This window comes from Ochlerotatus camptorhynchus, unplaced genomic scaffold, assembly GCF_037179485.1.
Source record: "Ochlerotatus camptorhynchus isolate MF236.1 unplaced genomic scaffold, CSIRO-AGI_Acam_v1.1 ptg000267l, whole genome shotgun sequence".
Classification (NCBI taxonomy): Eukaryota; Metazoa; Arthropoda; class Insecta; order Diptera; family Culicidae; genus Ochlerotatus; species Ochlerotatus camptorhynchus.
The window spans coordinates 3,441,815-3,455,043 of NW_027040757.1; the positions used below are offsets into that span (position 1 = coordinate 3,441,815).

The following is a 13,229-nucleotide window of genomic DNA, read 5'->3' on the forward strand; positions in this document are numbered from 1 at the left end:
TCAATTTATCGTCATCTAAAGCTTAGTTCGTTGGTACAGGTAAATTCATTCAAATAAAGTGTTTTTGAGTATATATAATAATTCATAAATAATTATTTTTGTCAATCCCTCCTTGATAATTTTTGCTAAAATTATATGAATTCCATGAGAGAACAAGATCTTAAAGCACCCAAAACAAAACAATGTAAATTAATCTTATCAATGAAAGAGAGTTAAAATAATAGGAATTTTAGCATAAGCATTAGCATTAGCATCGAACAAGTTGCACAATATCGTAGGTGGTACGAATTCTAAACTATTAAGAGCAAGACGGATATCTATTACTGGACCGATAGTAGGTAGGAAATAATTACTCTCTACCAGATAAAGACATATCCCGCTCCAACAGTTAAGGATAGTCCTGGCTACGTCATTACAACTGGTAGGGTTAGGAAAGGTATGTTAGTCCAACATTTACTTAAAAGAGATGCAGAGAACTCTACGATGCCTCACAAATGTCTCGGGAATTTAGGAATTATGTTAGTAGGGAAGGTAAGCCATACACCCAGTCAGTGTTGCTGGAAAATGTAGATTTTTTATAAATGTTGAAATTGCTGTCCAGAGCGTCTGCTGCAAGATAAGTTTGCTAAAATCAAATGAAGATATAACATGGTGAACTCGCCATCGTTGTCACACCCGTAGCTAATTAAAAGGAATGAATTTTTTATCATTTTGTTTTATTGATTGAGGGGAAAACCCGCGGGAGTGAAAATAATTTTACTACCTCTACTCTCGTAAGAACAAAACTTCCATGTCTTTTCAACTTGAATCATAATCAATTACAAATTTCAACAATAAATTATTACTCAAATTGAAGCAATAAAGTTAACACATTATAATATGTCATCTATTCAATGGCACATAACAAGTTAATAATGGAAAGGTCTCGGTCTCACCATAAGAATCCAATGTTTCCAGTAATCCCGTCCAGTTGGTTGCAAGCTAGGGGTATTGGAACGATCGTGGCATCTAAATACTCCTTTGAACAGATGACGAATCATCACAAGGATCGCACCAAGTTATTTCTGATATACCACTTTTACTTTATATCATACACAGAACATCATCTGCCGCAGAACAAGAATATTCTCCGACTTTTCCGTTCTCACAGGAGAAAATACTTAACATCCGATGGAATCAAAAGCAACGGAAAACTGAGTTACAGATCCAATGAGCTGAATACCGCGCTGTAAACGACGCTGTAAATAAACTGAAATTAAAAATTACCACCTCAAATTTCTGGTCCGGAGAAAAAATCAAACAACACATATAGCGACATCACTTCTGATGCTTGGAAACATGATGAATAACAATTTCTTTCTCGATTCTAAAACTTCCCGGAAAGCGAGAAAACCACCAATCACACACGTATAACCGTCCGGGAGGCAGAGTGCCAGCGCTAATCAGGCAAATGCAACCGAAAACTATGAAAGCGAATGCACTCACAAAACAGAGAGCAAACTTAAAACACAACCAAGGGGTTCGAAACTGCACTCGAGAGTTAAAATAATAGGAATTGTTTATAAAAAAAAAATATTTAAACTTCGGATGCAGAGGAGTTAATAAAATTTGTAAATCATATATTTTAAAACATTATTATATATTTTGGGTTGGAGGGGGAGGGAGGGGGGGGGCAGCCTAAGGGAATCACAGGATTTGATGACTGGACGAGGGTTCGTGGATTTGCCAGTCCCTTGTCACGTGATTACAGATGGCCATCTGGTCGTTTTGTCTTCCAAAGGTTTTCAATGAAGCTGATTCATCCTGCTGCAACAAACCATCATGCAGATCTTTACAACCGGTAAAGTATCTGCAAACATTGGTAATCCTTGTACTGATGATGGGTTCAATTCACAGGTTCATATATAAAAGATATTAATAAAACTGGAGGGTGCCCACAATGATTGCAAATACTTGCATCCAAAGTGAAGCACCCTTTTGCTCATCAACACTCAATCACTTAAGAAAGAGCGTCGTGAATTTGCAACGGTCTCAGTTTAAATTCAAACTATTAACTGTTTAGAAACTGAACAATTTCCCACCTCACCACAAATCGGATTTCATCCTAACATTGATCACACAATTCACACCAGCAGAATTGTCCCAACATGGCTTAAGACTAATGTTGTTTTTTTTTTCAGATCGATTATCTCCTACACGACTCTTTATTGCTTCCTCCCATAACCGGATCCTGCCACGTTTCCCAATCCTTCACCCAGCTTATCGATCAAATAAACAACCGCCAGCCGCTGCACTCCACTCCATGTGTGCGCGTTATTTAAATGAAAACTCGAAATCATCGTAATGACACTGAAAGTCATCGCAGCAGAAACGAAGATGTAGGTAGGTCATAAAAGCAGACAATTTTATTCAATAAAAGCAGGAATAAAGGACAAGGTACAAGGCACTAACTTTTGGGGGTTCATTGTTCAAGGGTAGATGTAGATATGGTTGCTACTACTGCGTCTACCAGGTCGTCAAGAAGGACCAAGGTAACGACGACGACGTCGTCAATGCTGCGATAGAATCAAGATCTACACAAAACATCGATAGCAATCACCGAACAATGACATGTACAGTGCATGAAAAATCGTTGGAATTGTGAACGATGGAAGGGTGATTTGCATTTTTTTTTTCTGGGGTTGGGAGAATGCAATACCGATGACAATCAATGGGATGATAAAGAAAGAAAACTGATTTCGTCCAATTTGGTTTATCGATAGAAAGTGCTTCAATGTTAATCTGGATTTTAATAATCTCCCTAATGATTAAATTGCCGAAGCGATGGCCAGCAAAAAACTTCAAATCAGCCCCCATCGACAGTGTCTTATCTCCAGAAGAATTTTGCCTAAAATCGTCATTAATAATGCACAAAAGCACGGCTCGCGGAGGTGGTGGCGTTGGACTGAATCCATTTCCTCCATAATTACTTCTGAGTCTGGTTTTTGACAAGGGTTCGGAATGATTCTAACAACATCGGGAGCACGCGTTCAACTAACCCATAGTTAGTGGCTAAGATCCTTCGACCTTTCTTCCCGAGGCCGTCAGTGTCGCATATTTCATGATTCATTTTTTTGTTGTTTTGTCTCGATAAAGTAGCGTGAAAGATTGAGATAATCTCCCAACATTTTAAGCACAGCAGACGACCGATAGCGGGGTCGACGTTGGTAGGGCAGCCTTCCTCCGGATGTTATCCTTTCCTGCAGCATCAAACCTCCACTTCTGAGGGAGGTTGTTTGGTTTAGGATTTGTCGCCTCTTGTTTTGAGAAAGCTCGCACAGCAATCACCAACTGAGAGAACGGTTGGCTTCTGTGATCAGTGTATGTGTAGGTGGTACCTACTGGTTGTTTGATGGCTGGCGGTGCTGAGGGTAGAGGGTGTCGAAATATGTTTTTCTTGGACTGGGGTTTGTTTATATGTTGTTCAGGGTGTAAGAACTAAAAGCCATAAGTGACGACCGCAGGACATGCGTGGGATTACGTTGACATTGTATCTTGAAGATCCGATCGAGGTGCTGAATATTGAAATATTCAATATGAAGCACGTTTTTACACGCATAGCAAATGGCATGAACATCGCATGTAAGGGTGAATTTATTACATCCTCTACATACGTTCTTACAACAAATGTAATGTCAGTTTTTACAATGAACTTTGGCGTACAAGCAAGTTTTTCTGAAATTAATATATGTGTGAAAAACTACCGTATGCGTGATAATGTTTGTACCATCGTACAAATAAGGTTTCCGTTTCACCTGTGCATACAATGCACAGTGGGCAAAAAATGACAAAACCGCGACTAAATTGAATATCTCGGCTGCCAAACGGTTTCAGTCAACATGTTATACATATTGTCAAAGGAAAAACTCTCCTGAATCAATTGGTGGTGGTCTCATTGACCGCAGACTTTTGCGTACCGAGATAGAGGGCCGGGATCTATCGACATAATTTTAGACTTTACTTAACGTATATTACTGGAAATTGATATTACTAAGTATATATGATGTAAAGACACCATATACGCCCTCAGAAAAACTCTACTGGCCTAAAGGAGGATCCGGAACGACCGATAAAGTGGCTACATTATAAAAAAATGTCCTAGAACCTTGTGATTTTTTCTATATTGTTCAGAATCAAGAGATCAAAGCGTATTTAACTTGGAATACATATTTTGGAATATAGTGGCCATATCCTGATTCTCCGGATAATCTTGATTGACCAATGAAGTAGTCACATTGTAAAAATAGTTCTAGAACCTTTCGATTTTTTCTATGTTTGTTCAGAATCTAAATTTTTGGGTAAAGTGGCCATATACTCCGGAAAATCTGGGTTGACCGGGTCATAACGTGTAAACAGTCCTGCAAAACTTCAATCTTGTTCGTATTCAAATAATTAAAACTATTTTTATTAAAAAAAATCCCTAGTATCCCACTTTTGGCAGGTGATTTAAAAAAATTGGTACTTTAAATCGAAAAATTGTACACATTTAAAGTTCTGTGAAGAAGGCTTCAGCTCAATTGATCATAAGAGAACAAAATGATATCTGCTATTATATCGATCGGCACTGTAAACTCTCCTACAAACCCGCAGTTTTTGTATACAAATTCAATCAAGCAAACTCAAAACCATACCGATATAACTTGAATAGTTGATGTACCACAAAATGGCTTCAAAATGGTGAGTGACAATCTGGAAGGAGCGATATACCTAGCTCCGGTCCTCATAAGTTCCTACTTCACGCCTCCACGAGTCATACACACTTAGATTTTTTTGCCGAGATGGGCACCACCGCGCAGCTCGGCATTTTATTTTGCTGGAAATTCAGCAAAAAATTTGTTTGTTAGCCGAGATCTCGGCAAAATTCCCGGTTTTTAGCTGAATCTCGGCAAGTTTTTCACTGAGAACCAGCAAAATAAAATGCCGAGCTGCTCGGTGGTGCCCATCTCGGCGAAAAAATCTAAGTGTGTATGATCACAAAAGACTGCCAGCTGAAACATGGACACAGCTGGTTGGCGTAGCCTGGGCAATGTTGTCAATCCGACTACAGCAGAGTGAGGAAGTGCGACGTGAGCACTGGCGCGGTAACCATAGAGGAAATGCTTCACCAAACCTGAGCGTCTGTTCACCATGGAGGTGCGGCTCAAACAGCGTCTGAATAAGAAAAGCTTTTCCCCAGAAGCTACACCTAAGATGGCAGCCCCATCACGGTGGATAGGATACCTTAGGCCAACCACCTACTGTCTCTGAAAGCTTTACAATTGTTACAGAAACCAACAGAGAAAGACATCGAACTGATATAACGGCAACGACTTTTAGCGCAAAACAACGGACCCGAATTGGATCATGAAATGTATTGACGTTAGCCCAGCAGGGTAAACTGGCACAACTCGCCAACGAGACGCGACGCATGAAGCTAGAAATCCTGGGACTGAGTGAAGTTCGTTGGCCAAACTTTGGAGAACACAAACTGCCGTCGGGACAGGTACTACTATACTCTGGTATTCGAGGTGAAAACGCTCCCGGCCATCGTGGAGTTGGTCTCTTACTTAGCGTCCAGGCAAGTGCTGCGCTCATCAAGTGGGAGCCTGTTAATGAGAGGATAATCGTTGCCAGATTTAGAACACGGGTTCGTAACCTTACCATAATCCAATGTTATGCGCCAACCGATGCTGCCGAGCTACAGGACAAGGAGAATTTTTACAGTCAACTGAATCCCGTCGTGGATAAGGTTCCAAAGGGTGACATCAAGATCTACACCGGCGACTTCAATGCGAAGATCGGCTCCGACAACACGGACTATGAGCGTGTCATGGGACGCCATGGTCTCGGCGAAATGAGCGAGAACGGTGAGCTGTTTGCAGAATTTTGTGGCAATAACGACATGGTGATCGGGGGCTCACTCTTCCCCCATCGGTCAGTGCACAAAGTCACGTGGGTTTCCCGTGATGGACATACCGAGAATCAGATCGACCACATCTGCATCAGCCGAAAATGGAGACGGAGCCTTCTTGATGTCCGGCAGCGTAGAAGAACAATGGACGGCCATCAAGAATGCCTTTATAGAAACAAGCGAGAACAACTTGGGTGAGCTGCGCACCCAGAGGAAAGAGTGGATCACAGATGAAACCTGGCGGAAGATTGAGGAGCGTAGAGAAGCAAAAGCCGCGATAGAGTGGACGAGAACTAGAGGAGCCAAGAACGAAGCCCGCCAACGGTACTCGGCTCTAGAGAAGGAAGTTAAGCGCTCTTGCAGACGGGACAAGCGAGCGTGGGTGAACTCCCTGGGCGATGAAGGGGAGAAAGCCGCAAACACTGGCGATATACGCATCCTCTACGATATCTCACGACGCCTGAGTGGAGCAAGCATTAACCCGAGGATGCCAGTGAAGGACACGACTGGACAAATGCTTACCGACCCCACTGACCAGCTGAAACGCTGGTTTGAGCACTTCGAACAACTTCTTCAAGTTTCGACGGACAACCAGCCATCAACATCTCGGCATGATCTGCCTAGGGTGCGGCGCATCACTCGCATCAATTCCGAGGCATTATCACTGCAGGAGATTGAAGCAGCTATCCGAAGCATGAAATCCAACAAGGCATCAACTATTCTGTAATATCTGGGACACCGCGACTTTTCCTGCCGACTGGATGCAGGGCATCTTAGTGAAGGTCCCAAAGAATGGGGATCTGACTGTGTGCGACAATTGGCGAGGCATCATGTTACTGTGTATTGTTCTCAAAGTTTTGTGCAAAGTTATCCTGAATCGGATACAGGAAAAGATCGACGTGACTATCCAACGGCAGCAGGCAGGATTCCGTGCCGGAAGATCTTGTGTGGACCATATTGGCAAGCTCCGCATCATCCTGGAGCAGGTCAATGAATTCCAAGAGTCTCTTTATTTGGTATTCATTGACTACGAAAAAGCTTTCGACCGTCTCAATTACGAGAATCTGTGGGGCGCCCTGAGACGCAAGGGAAGTATGAGGCTTTCACGTGCAGAGTTCTGCATAACGGAGCCTTGTCCGACCCTATCCGGGTAGTCGCTGGTGTGAGACAAGGATGTATACTATCACCGCTACTGTTTCTCATCGTAATCGACGAGATCATGGTAGGTGCAATTGACCGTGTACCGAACCGTGGGCTGCTTTGGCAGCCTATCACCATGGAGCATCTCAACGACTTCGATTTGGCTGATGATGTTGCTCTACTAGCACAACGGCGCTCTGATATGCAGAGTAAGCTCAATGACCTAGCCGAACGCTCCTCTGCGGCGGGTCTCACCATCAACGTCAACAAGACCAAATCATTGGATATCAACACGGGCAACCTTTCCAACTTTACGGTAGCGGGGCAAGCAGTGGAGAAGGTCGAAAGTTTCCAATATCTTGGCAGCCAAATAGCGTCGGACGGCGGGACCAAGAGCGACATAGGTGCACGAATCAAGAAGGCTAGGGCTGCCTTTGCGAGTTTACGAAACGTATGGAGATCCAACCAGATAAGTCAACGCACCAAAATCCGAATTTTCAACTTGAACGTGAAATCTGTGTTGTTATACGCCAGCGAGACGTGGTGTGTATCAGCGGAGAACACTCAAAAGCTGCAGGTCATCATCAACCGATGCCTGCGGTATATAATTCGTGCCTGGTGGCCTCACAACTGGATCTCGAATGCCGAGCTCCATCGTCGATGTCATCAGAAGCCGATAGCAACAGAAATTCGAGAGCGAAAGTGGAGGTGGGTCGGCCACACACTTCGGCGGGGCGGAAACGAAATTTGCAAGCAAGCGCTGGATTGGAATCCGGCAGGACATCGCAGCAGAGGCAGACCCAGGGGCTCATGGCGGCGGAGCCTCAATAAGGAAATTAAGCAAGTCGATAGGAATCTGACCTGGGCCCAGGTCAAGGCAAAAGCGAGCAGCCGCCCAGGATGGAAGTCTTTCACGTTGGCCCTTTGCACCGCTGGTGGTGCACAGGACCCTTAAGTAAGTTGATGTACCAGCAATCAACATTTCAGAAATGTTGAAGCCGTCCTGAAAAGTTACAGCTCATAGCTCATCAAATATTTTTGAAGAGAAAAAAAATCACGAGGTTTTTATTTTGTCCGGTACTGTAGTTGTATTTGTTAATTATCGATATATTTCTGAAGAACTGTAATTGGGCACTTGATTTCAGAGTATATACCGGATTGAAATGGGGTAAATTTTTTCAATGTATGGTAGATCACAATAATTTCTAAAAAAAAAAAGACTTTTGAATCGTCTCATACTATGTTTTAATAAAATGTCAAAATTATCTGTTCGAAGAGTACCTCCGACCACCTCTTAGGCCACTACCGGATGTTTTGGAATACCATGGACCAATTTTTGATCGGACAGATCATGGACATGCGACACATCAAATCACGATGTTTTCGTTTTTATGTCCAGTACTGTAAGATATAAGAATATATATTGGCCTACTTTTAAGTGCGATATGTGTTTATCACCGAAGCTTTCGCACGATTGATTGCAATTAATTGTTAATAGCCCAGCGGATATCATCGCAATCGGGAAACTACTGTTAATATGATTTCTATCGGTGACACCAATCCGAAGATGAATTATTACGTTTTTTATGTCGTAAAGGGAAGGAACGAGAAGAAAATATCAAGCCAACAGTGAAAGCATGGATTAGCAGCTTCAAATATTATTGGTCGAAGCATGGATGCAAAAAACGATTTTCCTTTCAATAATTCTGGAACAACATCACCATCCTGCATAAGCGACAGCGGTTTCTGAAAGCACACTATATCGAAAAGTAGGACGAAAACGACTCCAGTTCAATGATCTCACGGAACAATCCAAAGCTAAAAGTTGTCAACGGCTAGCTTGTGATCATCCCTTAGATAAGCAACAGAAGCTGCTGCACGCAAACTCAAAAGCCCAGCAGTCACGAAGATTTTGAAATTGTTGAGAAATGGTGGTGAGTCCTGGGCGAAGAATACGTTGAATACGTCAGAGGTGTACCAGAAGATTGAACCATCTCCCGAATCGTCTTTGGTGCTGAAAACCAGACTTGGATTGAGTAAATCAAAGTATCAAGGTATTAAAATCAGTTTATGTTTTTTTTTTCAATTTAACACTTATACTATGAACCAAATTTCTTAATTAAATAGTTTCTAGTATCTGTCGCACCTCAAATTGTCAGTAAATTTTAAGAGAGCTATTTATATGAATTTATTCAAGGTATCATCAAATTTATGAAACACGAATTCGGCATGAAATATCTGATATCTTCGCGGATATGATTTCATATCGCAATTCTATCATTCCATCATTTTCTTTACCAAATTGGGCAGACGGTTATGTGTCTACCTCCGTTTCCGTTCGGGATTTAATAAAGAACGATGTCGAACGGGTCCTCGAACTGGATGACGTAAGATCCAAGATATTTGAACTCTGTGCCGACTACAGAAATGTACCGATGGATTGTGTGGTGAGGATTGCCGGAGGCCCTGACTCAGCGACTGGATTTAGCCACTACAATCAATCCAATATTCTTGGTAACGACGATTCGCTGCTTTCAGAAAATTATATGCTATTGCAACTGCTGAAGAAAACCGGTGAACCGATTTATCAAAATCCGAACCCGCAATCAGATTATTTCTGCCGGCCCCGCTCTCTATGCTGGACAAAAGAAACGGATGTCATAACCCGGAAAATGTTCGATGCGTTTTTTTACGAGATAGATCAAATCAAGGATGAACCCGTGGTGGCCATTTATTCGATGATCGACGGAATAGTTGCAAATGCTATAGTTGGCAATAACAATACGCATGCATGTCCAGTGTGCTTGGACACTACGAGCGGACAACTTTCTATACATGAAGTCCTCAATGCACTAAAAAACTTAAACGCGTCGAAAGGGTCTGGACCTGACGGCATCGCACCCATATTTTTGAAAAACCTTTCTGAAGAACTCGCATTTCCTCTAGGGCGTCTTTTCAACATGTCTCTGAAAAATGGAAAATTCCCTGAAATTTGGAAATCATCTTATTTGGTACCTATTTTCAAATCAGTGGAAATTATCGTGGAATCGCTATTATTTCTTGCATTCCAAAACTTTTTGAATCAATCGTAAACGGCAATATTTTTCAGCAGGTGAAAAATCTAATTACAAGTAAACAGCACGGCTTTTTTAAAGGTCGCTCAACTACCTCTAATCTTCTAGAATATGTATCCTTCATTCTAAAAGCGTTAGACAGTGGCAAGCAGCGCTATACACCGACTTAAGTAAAGAATTTGACCACATCGACATACCGTTATTAATCCTCAAATTGTAGAAAATAGGAATTGAGCCTGGACTTTTGAATTGGCTTCAATCATACCTAACACATCGTAAACAAATAGTCCGCTTTCAAAATAAACTTTCAGAACCAATTTCAGTCACCTCTGGGGTACCCCAGGGTTCTCATTTAGGCCCACTTCTTTTTATTTTGTACATAAACGACATTTCCTACATACTTAAAAAAATAAAATTGCTTGTATATGCAGACGACATGAAGCTCTTTATGGAAATAAGTAATTCTAGCGATGCAGAAGAATTCCAGAATGAAATCAATATATTCCACACCTGGTGTAGTAAAAGTCTACTTCAACTGAACGTAAAAAAATGTACTGCAATAGCATTTAGCAGAAAAAATGAAACACCGCATATTGAAATATCATTAGGCAACCAAATAGTAGAAAAAAGCAAAATTGTAAGAGATCTAGGTGTAATCCTAGACTCCAAACTAACTTTTATAGAACATTATAATACTATCATTAGTAAAGCAAACAGAATGCTAGGCTTCATCAAAAGGTTCAGTCATAATTTCGAAGACCCATACACTATTAAGCTTTTATATACCACATATGTAAGGCCAATTCAGGAATACTGCCACCTAGTATGGAATCCATACATTTCCATACACGAAGAACGCATAGAATCTGTTCAAAAACAATTCCTTTTATATGCTTTACGTAAATTGAATTGGACTGTATTTCCATTACCATCTTATGAAGCGCGCTGCATGCTCATCAAAATTGGACCTTCTTTCTTCCATGCCCATTTGAATTCCGTTGAGTGGGCCATCCGCTCAGCAGCCAAAAAATCAGTACCAGGACATCCTGCCCTCTCTAACCCGCAAGTGAAGTTGGAAGCCAGACGAATTGCAGGCTGCCTTGAAAAATTTCAAAGTATAGTTTAACCGTCCGGAACCAGGAGGAAGTGGTAGTTCCAATAATGGCAACCTTGCCTGCCGTTTGCTTTCAGAGCCTAACATATTTGCCGATATTTTGAATGTTAGTAGGAATATGATGCAAAATTTGAGACTTATCAGCAATTTGGCGCTTTCGTCACGGAAGCTGAATGCTGAAAAGGTGAAGTTGCTTTACGAACGATTGAAAAAAAGGATTTTGGAGGAGTTCCCGTTTATTAAAGCATTACCACCTTCTTTGCACAAATACAAACATTTAGCAGATTATATCGATCAATTGGTAAGGTAAACTACCTAAGCTATAAAAATCAAACTAATCATTTATTATTTTTCAGCCATACACTATGAATTTTGTTGATGAGCAGGCTGGAGAGCGAATGCAGGCCAAACCTTGCTAGAAAAATGTATCCCGAGGCAAATTTATCAGGTATGATGGCAACGGCATTAGCATGGTCCGATCCGAAGCTATCGTATCTAACATACCACAATGAAGGTTCGAAAGTAGCATTTGGTAGTAAGGATGTGAAATACATGGAGGAAGTGGCACAACATTATATGGATAGCGGTGTAGAAGATGAAGGGGAAATGAATGCGAGTTTGTGTGATTCTGATATTTACAGTGACAAAGGAGACAAGGACTGAATATCGTTTTTTAGAGGCCCGGATAGGATAGGATAAGTCTTTTAATTTTACACGTATCACAATACCACAAATTGAAATTTTTTCCCAACTTTTGCGGTAAACAAATGCTGAACAGTTTAGATTATATGACCTACTTGATCGGTCTACCCGGATTATTCGGAAAACCAGGATATGGTCATTTGATCCCAAACTATAAATTCCATATTAAATACGCATTCATCTCGTGATTCTGACCAAACAACAGTTCTAGAACAATGTATATAATGTGACTACTTTATCGGTCAATCCAGATTATCCGGAGAACCAGGATATGGCCACTATATTCCAAAATATGTATTCCATGTAAAATACGCTTTGATATCTTGATTCTGAACTACATAGAAAAAATCGCAAGGTTCTAGCACAATTTTTATAATGTGGCCACTTTATCGTTCGTTCCGGATCCTCCTTTAGGCCAGTAGAGTTTTTCTGAGGGCGTATATGGTGTCTTTACACCATATATACTTAGTACTATCAATTTCCAGTAATATACGTTAAGTAAAGTCTAAAATTATGTCGATAGATAGTGGCATTTCCTACATTATCGGGAACTCGGGTTGATCCCGGCCTTCTATCTCGGTACGCAAAAGTCTCCGGCCAATGAGACCACCACCAATCAATTCAGGAGAGTTTTTCCTTTGAGAATATGTATAACATGTTGACTGAAACCGTTTGGCAGCCGAGATATTCAATTTAGTCGCGGTATTGTCATTTTTTGCAATGCCTTGGTTTTCTTTGCATGCACGTAACCTATAGCTCATACCGTAGTAGGCTGTGTATAAAAGGAAATGATTTACTTAGTTTGACAGTTGCACCATGACGAAATGGTAGCGTATTCGTGATTTGTCCCACACGCAAATGTCGTAAAAAAACATTTCAATCGCCGTGGGACCATGGACCGTCAAAAGAGTTTTAGACCGAGAAAAGAAAGGACAACTATCCGCGAAGGTGGCCACAGGTCGTCCGAGGTCAGCTCGGGTTCCGAGGGTTATCGCTGCTATTAAAAGGAAGATTCGGGTGAACCCAGTGCGTTCAATAAGGAAAATGGAAAAGGAACACGGGATCAGTGACTTTACGGCACGGAAGATCGTAAAGGAAGATTGGGGGCGAAGTCGAGGGCACGGAAAAAAACACACTTGATTACCAACCGCATCCGGGAGCTACGAGTCGAACGATGCAAGAAAATCTTGAACTTCCTTAAGTGAAAAAATTTACCGACGAGAGCATGTTTACCGTCGATCCCGTATCAAATTCCAGAACCGAGCGGTAT

The 13,229-nt window shown here is 41.5% G+C and overlaps 1 protein-coding gene and 1 pseudogene across 1 annotated transcript in view; one reads left to right on the forward strand and one right to left on the reverse strand.

Annotated features, from left to right (window-relative positions):
* Positions 1 to 13,229, reverse strand: part of LOC135705450 (NADH dehydrogenase [ubiquinone] 1 beta subcomplex subunit 2, mitochondrial-like) — a 247,189-nt gene that overhangs the window by 204,466 nt on the left and 29,494 nt on the right. The gene's annotated exons all lie outside the window — the stretch shown is intronic.
* Positions 2,344 to 13,229, forward strand: part of LOC135705478 (uncharacterized) — a 32,447-nt pseudogene continuing 21,561 nt past the window's right edge.